The sequence below is a fragment of the Arachis ipaensis genome, chromosome B07, assembly GCF_000816755.2.
Source record: "Arachis ipaensis cultivar K30076 chromosome B07, Araip1.1, whole genome shotgun sequence".
Classification (NCBI taxonomy): Eukaryota; Viridiplantae; Streptophyta; class Magnoliopsida; order Fabales; family Fabaceae; genus Arachis; species Arachis ipaensis.
This window is the reverse complement of record NC_029791.2, coordinates 51,116,338-51,122,446: the sequence shown is the minus strand read 5'-3', so window position 1 is coordinate 51,122,446 and position 6,109 is coordinate 51,116,338.

The following is a 6,109-nucleotide window of genomic DNA, read 5'->3' as shown; positions in this document are numbered from 1 at the left end:
GGGATCCTGTAGGGTCCACAGATCCTGAGGTGTCAAGGATTTCTCATCCCTGAACCAATTAGGCTTGCAAAACACCCTTTTCTGCCAATCCTGGCGTTAAACGCCAGGTTGCTGTCCATTTCTGGCGTTTAACGCCAGCTTCTTGCCCTTACTGGCGTTTAAACGCCAGTAGGCTTCTCCTCCAGGGTGTGCTGTTTTTCATTCTATTTTTCAGTTTGTTTTTGCTTTTTCAATTGTTTTTGTGACTTCACATGATCATCAACCTACAGAAAACATAAAATAACAATGGAAAATAGAAATTTAACATAGATAAATAAAATTGGGTTGCCTCCCAACAAGCGCTTCTTTAATGTCAATAGCTTGACAGTTGGCTCTCATAGAGCCTCACAGATACTCATAGCATGATGATGGCCTCTTAACACCAAACTTAGATTTTGAATGTGGGGGTTTTGTTTGACTCTGTATTGAGAGAAGCTTTTCATGCTTCTTTTCCATGGTTACAGAGGGAGATCCTTGAGCTTTAAACACAAGGGAGTCCTCATTCACTTGAAGGACCAATTCTCCTCTGTCAACATCAATCACAGCTTTTGCTGTGGCTAGGAAGGGTCTGCCAAGGATGATAGATTCATCCATACATTTCCCAGTGTCTAGGACTATGAAATCAGCAAGGATGTAGTGGTCTTCAACCTTTACCAAGACATCCTCTACAAGTCCATAAGCCTGTTTCCTTGAATTATCTGCCATCTCTAGTGAGATTCTTGCAGCTTGTACCTCAATGATCCCTAGCTTCTCCATTACAGAGAGAAGCATGAGGTTTATGCTTGACCCTAGGTCACACAGGGCCTTCTCAAAGGTCATGGTGCCTATGGTACAAGGTTTTGAGAACTTTCCAGGATCTTGTCTCTTCAGAGGTAATTTCTGCCTAGTCAAATCATCCAGTTCTTTGGTGAGCAAGGGGGTTCATCCTCCCAAGTCTCATTACCAAATAACTTGGCATTTCACTTCATGATTGCTCCAAGGTACTTAGCAACTTGCTCTTCAGTAACATCTTCATCCTCTTCAGAGGAAGAATACTCATCAGAGCTCATGAATGGCAAAAGTAAATTCAATGGAATCTCTATGGTCTCAGTGTGAGCCTCAGATTCCCATGGTTCCTCATTAGGGAACTCCTTGGAGACCAGTGGACGTCCATTGAGGTATTCCTCAGTGGAGATCACTGCCTCTTCCTCCTCTCCAAGTTCAGCCGTGTGGGTCATGTTGATGGCCTTGCACTCTCCTTTTGGATTTTCTTCTGTATTGCTTGGAAGAGTACTAGGAGGGAGTTCAGTAACTTTCTTGCTCAGCTGATCCACTTGTGCCTCCAAATTTCTAATGGAGAATCTTGTTTCAGTCATGAAACTTTGAGTGGTTTTGATTAGATCAGAGACTATGGTTGCTAAGTCAGAGTGGCTCTGCTTAGAATTCTCTGTTTGTTGTTGAGAAGATGATGGAAAAGGCTTGCTATTGCTAAACCTATTTCTTCTACCATTACTGTTGTTGAAGCCTTGTTGGGGCCTCTGTTGGTCCTTCCATGAGAGGTTTGGATGATTTCTCCATGAAGGATTATAGGTGTTTCCATAGGATTCTCCCATGTAATTCACCTCTTCCATTGCTGGATTCTCAGGATCATAAGCTTCTTCTTCAGATGAAGCTTCTTTGGTACTGCCTGTTGCTGCTTGCATGCCAGACAGACTTTGAGAAATCATATTGACTTGCTGAGTCAATATTTTGTTCTGAGCCAATATGGCATTCAGAGTATCAATCTCAAGAACTTCCTTCTTTTGAGGCGTCCCATTGTTCACAGGATTCTTCTCAAAGGTGTACATGAATTGGTTATTTGCAACTATTTCAATGAGTTCCTGAGCTTCTGCAGGTGTCTTCTTTAGATGAAGAGATCCTCCAGCAGAGCTGTCCAATAACATCTTAGACAGTTCAGACAGACCATCATAGAAGATACCTATGATGCTCCATTCTGAAAGCATGTCAGAAGGACACCTTCTGATCAATTGCTTGTATCTTTCCCAAGCTTCATAGAGGGATTCACCTTCCTTCTGTCTGAAGGTTTGGACTTCCACTCTAAGCTTGCTCAATTTTTGAGGTGGAAAGAACTTTGCCAAGAAGGCATTGACTAGCTTTTCCCAAGAGTTCAGGCTTTCTTTAGGTTGTGAATCCAACCATATTCTAGCTCTGTCTCTTACAGCAAAGGGAAAAAACATAAGCTTGTAGACCTCAGGATCAACCCCATTGGTCTTGACAGTGTCACAGATTTACAAGAATTCAGCTAAGAACTGATGAGGATCTTCCAATGAAAGTCCATGAAACTTGCAATTCTGTTGCGTCAGAGAAACTAATTGAGGCTTAAGCTTTATTGGCATTGTTGTTGGTCACCAAGCACCTTCCTTGCATTGTTGGCATTGTTGTTGTTGTTTTCGGCTGCCATGGCTTCTTCTTGTTTGAAAAGCTTTGTTAGGTCCTCTACAGAGAGTTGTACTTTAGCTTCTCTTAGCTTTCTCTTCAAGGTCCTTTCAGGTTCAGGATCAGCTTCAACAAGAATGCCCTTGTCCTTGCTCCTGCTCATATGAAAAGAGAGGAGAAGAAAATATGGAATCCTCTATGCCACAGTATAGAGATTTCTTGAGATGTCAGAGGAAAATAAAAATAGAAGGATGAGGTAGAGAAAAGAGAATTCGAACTTATCAAGAGGGATAGAGTTTGAATTGTACATTGAGGAGGAGTGTTAGTCCATAAATAGAAGGATGTGAGAAGAGGGAAAGAATTTTTGAAAATAAAGTAAAAAGATTTTGAAATAATTAAAAGAATTTTTGAAAATTTGGTAAGTGATTTTCGAAAACTAAGATTGGGAAAGAAATTAAGTAATTTTTGAAAAAGATTTTGGAATTAGAAATTAAAAAGATATGATTGAAACTTAATTTTGGAAAAGATGTAATTGAAAAGACATGATTGAGAACGTATGATTGAGAATCAAATTAAAAAGAGAAAGTTTTTAAAAATTAAAGTTGATTACTTGACCAACAAAAAATTAAAAGATATGATTCTAGAATTAAAATTTTTGATCCTTTCTTAATAGGCAAGTAACAACTTGAAAATTTTGAATTAAATCACTAATTGTAGCAAGGATTTTCGAAAATAGTAATAAATAAAAAAATTGAAAAGAAATTGATTTTGAAAGGATATGATTGAAAAGATATGATTTAAAAAAGTTTGATTTTGAAAAATTATGAAAATTTGCAAAAGATTTGAATTAAAAATAAAATCTTCCCTCTAGTGTCCTCCTGGCGTTAAACGCCCAAAATGGCATCCATTCTGGCGTTTAACGCCCAAAATGCTACCTTTTTGGGCATTTAACGACCAGCCAGGTACCCTGGCTGGCGGGCGTTTAAATGCCAATTTTCCTTCTTCACTGGGCGTTTTGAACGCCCATCTTTTTCTGTGTAATTCCTCTGCTGAATGTTCTGAATCTTCAATTCTCTGTATTATTGACTTGAAAAGACACAATTTTAAAATTTTTTTTGAATTTTTAATGATGAGAAACAATAAAAAATGCAACTAAGATCAAATAAACAAGGCATGCAAGACACCAAAATTCAGAAGTTTGTATACTAAGGACTATAACAATTTAAAAATGCATGTAAGAAACAACAAAAGACACAAAATAAGAGAAATTAAAGATCAGAGCAATGGAATCATCAAGAACAACTTGAAGATCAATGAAGAATATATTACATATATTCGAAAAATGCAAGAAGAATAAAGACATGCAATTGACACCAAACTTAAAAATTGACACTAGACTCAAACAAGAAACATAAAATATTTTTTATTTTTATGATTTTATAAAAAAAAAATTTTTTGATTTTTCAAAAATTATATGGAAAAGAAAGTAAAGAGATTCAAAATTTTTAATAAGAATTCCAGGAATCATGCAATGTTAGTCTAAAACTCCGGTCCAGGAATTAGACATGGCTTACTAGCCAGCCAAGCTTTCAGTAAAAGCTTCGGTCCAAAACACTAGACATGGCCAATGGCCAGCCAAGCTTTAGCAGATCATTACACTCAACAGCAAGATTGATAGAAATCAACAAGCTCTTGTGATGATAAGTTGAAACCTCGGTCCAAAAATTTAGACATGGTTTCACAACCAGCCAGACTTCAACAAATCATCATGAAACTCTAGAATTCATTCTTAAAAACTTTGAAGAACAAAATAGAAATTTTTTTTTGTATTTTAAAAAAAAAATTCGAAAAAAAGCATAAAACATAAAATAAAATTACCTAATCTAAGCAACAAGATGAACTGTCAGTTGTCCAAACTCGAACAATCCCCGGCAACGGCGCCAAAAACTTGGTGCACGAAATTGTGATCATCAATGGTGCCAACAACTTGGTACGCACAATTGTAATCTCAACTCTTTGTCACAACTCCGCACAACTAACCAGCAAGTGCACTGGGTCGTCCAAGTAATAAACCTTACGTGAGTAAGGGTCGATCCCACGGAGACTGTCGGCTTGAAGCAAGCTATGGTCATCTTGTAAATCTCAGTCAGGCGGATTCAAGTGGTTATGGAGGATTGATAATTAAAATATGAATAAAACATAAAATAAGATAGAGATACTTATGTAATTCATTGGTGAGAATTTCAGACAAGCGTATGAAGATGCTTTGTTCCTCCTGAACTTCTGCTTTCCTATTGCCTTTATCCAATCATTCATACTCCTTTCCATGGCAAGCTGTATGTTGGGCATCACTGTTGTCAATGGCTACTTCCCGTCCTCTCAGTGAAAATGGTCCAAATGCGCTGTCACCGCACGGCTAATCATCTGTCGGTTCTCGATCATGTTGGAATAGGATCCATTGATCCTTTTGCGTCTGTCACAGGCCCAACACTCGCGAGTTTGAAGCTCGTCACAGTCATCCCTTCCCAGATCCTACTCGAAATACGACAGACAAAGTTTAGACTTTTCGGATCTCAGGAATGGCCACCAATAATTCTAGCCTATACCACGAAGGTTCTAATCTTAGATTAGAAACCCAAGAGATACACATTCAAGCTTGATTGCATGTAGAACGGAGGTGGTTGTCAGGCACGCGTTCATAGGTGAGAATGATGATGAGTGTCATGGATCATCACATTCATCAAGTTGAAGAATGAGTGTATATCTTAGAGAAGAAGTAGGCGTGAAATGAATAGAAAAACAGTAGTACTTTGCATTAATTCATGAAGAACAGCAGAGCTCCACACCTTAATCTATGGTGTGTAGAAACTCTACCGTTGAAAATACATAAGAATAAAAGGTCTAGGCATGGCCGAATGGCCAGACTCCCAAATCGTGAACTTACAAGTTCAAATATGAAACGTGTGTAAAAGTCTCTAAGTCTCTCTAATACAATAGCAAAAGGTCCTATTTGTAGAAAACAAGTAACCTAGGGTTTACAAAAATGAGTAAATGATGCAGAATCTACTTCCGGACCCACTTGGTGTGTGCTTGGGCTAAGCATTGAAGCTTTCACGTGTAGAGGCTTTTCTTGGAGTTAAACGCCAGCTTTTGTGCCATTTTGGGCGTTTAACTCCAGCTTTTATGCCAGTTCTGGCGTTTTGACGCCAAAATTTCTATGCTGACTTGGAATGCCGGTTTGGGCCATCGAATCTCGGGAAAAGTATGGACTATTATATATTGCTGGAAAGCCCAGGATGTCTACTTTCTAACGCAATTAAGAGCGCGCCAATTGGTCTTCTGTAGCTCCAGAAAAACCACTTTGAGTGCAGGGAGGTTAGAATCCAACAGCATCTGCAGTCCTTTTTCAGCCTCTGAATCAGATTTTTGCTCAGGTCCCTCAATTTCAGCCAGAAAATACCTGAAATCACAGAAAAATACACAAACTCGTAGTAAAGTCCAGAAATGTGATTTTTATTTAAAAAACTAATAAAAACATAATAAAAACTAACTAAAATATACTAAAAACAATGCCAAAAAGCATATAAATTATCCGCTCATCATGCGCCTACAACAAACAACTACTATCCTTCTATTCGCCTTACTAAGATCTGCA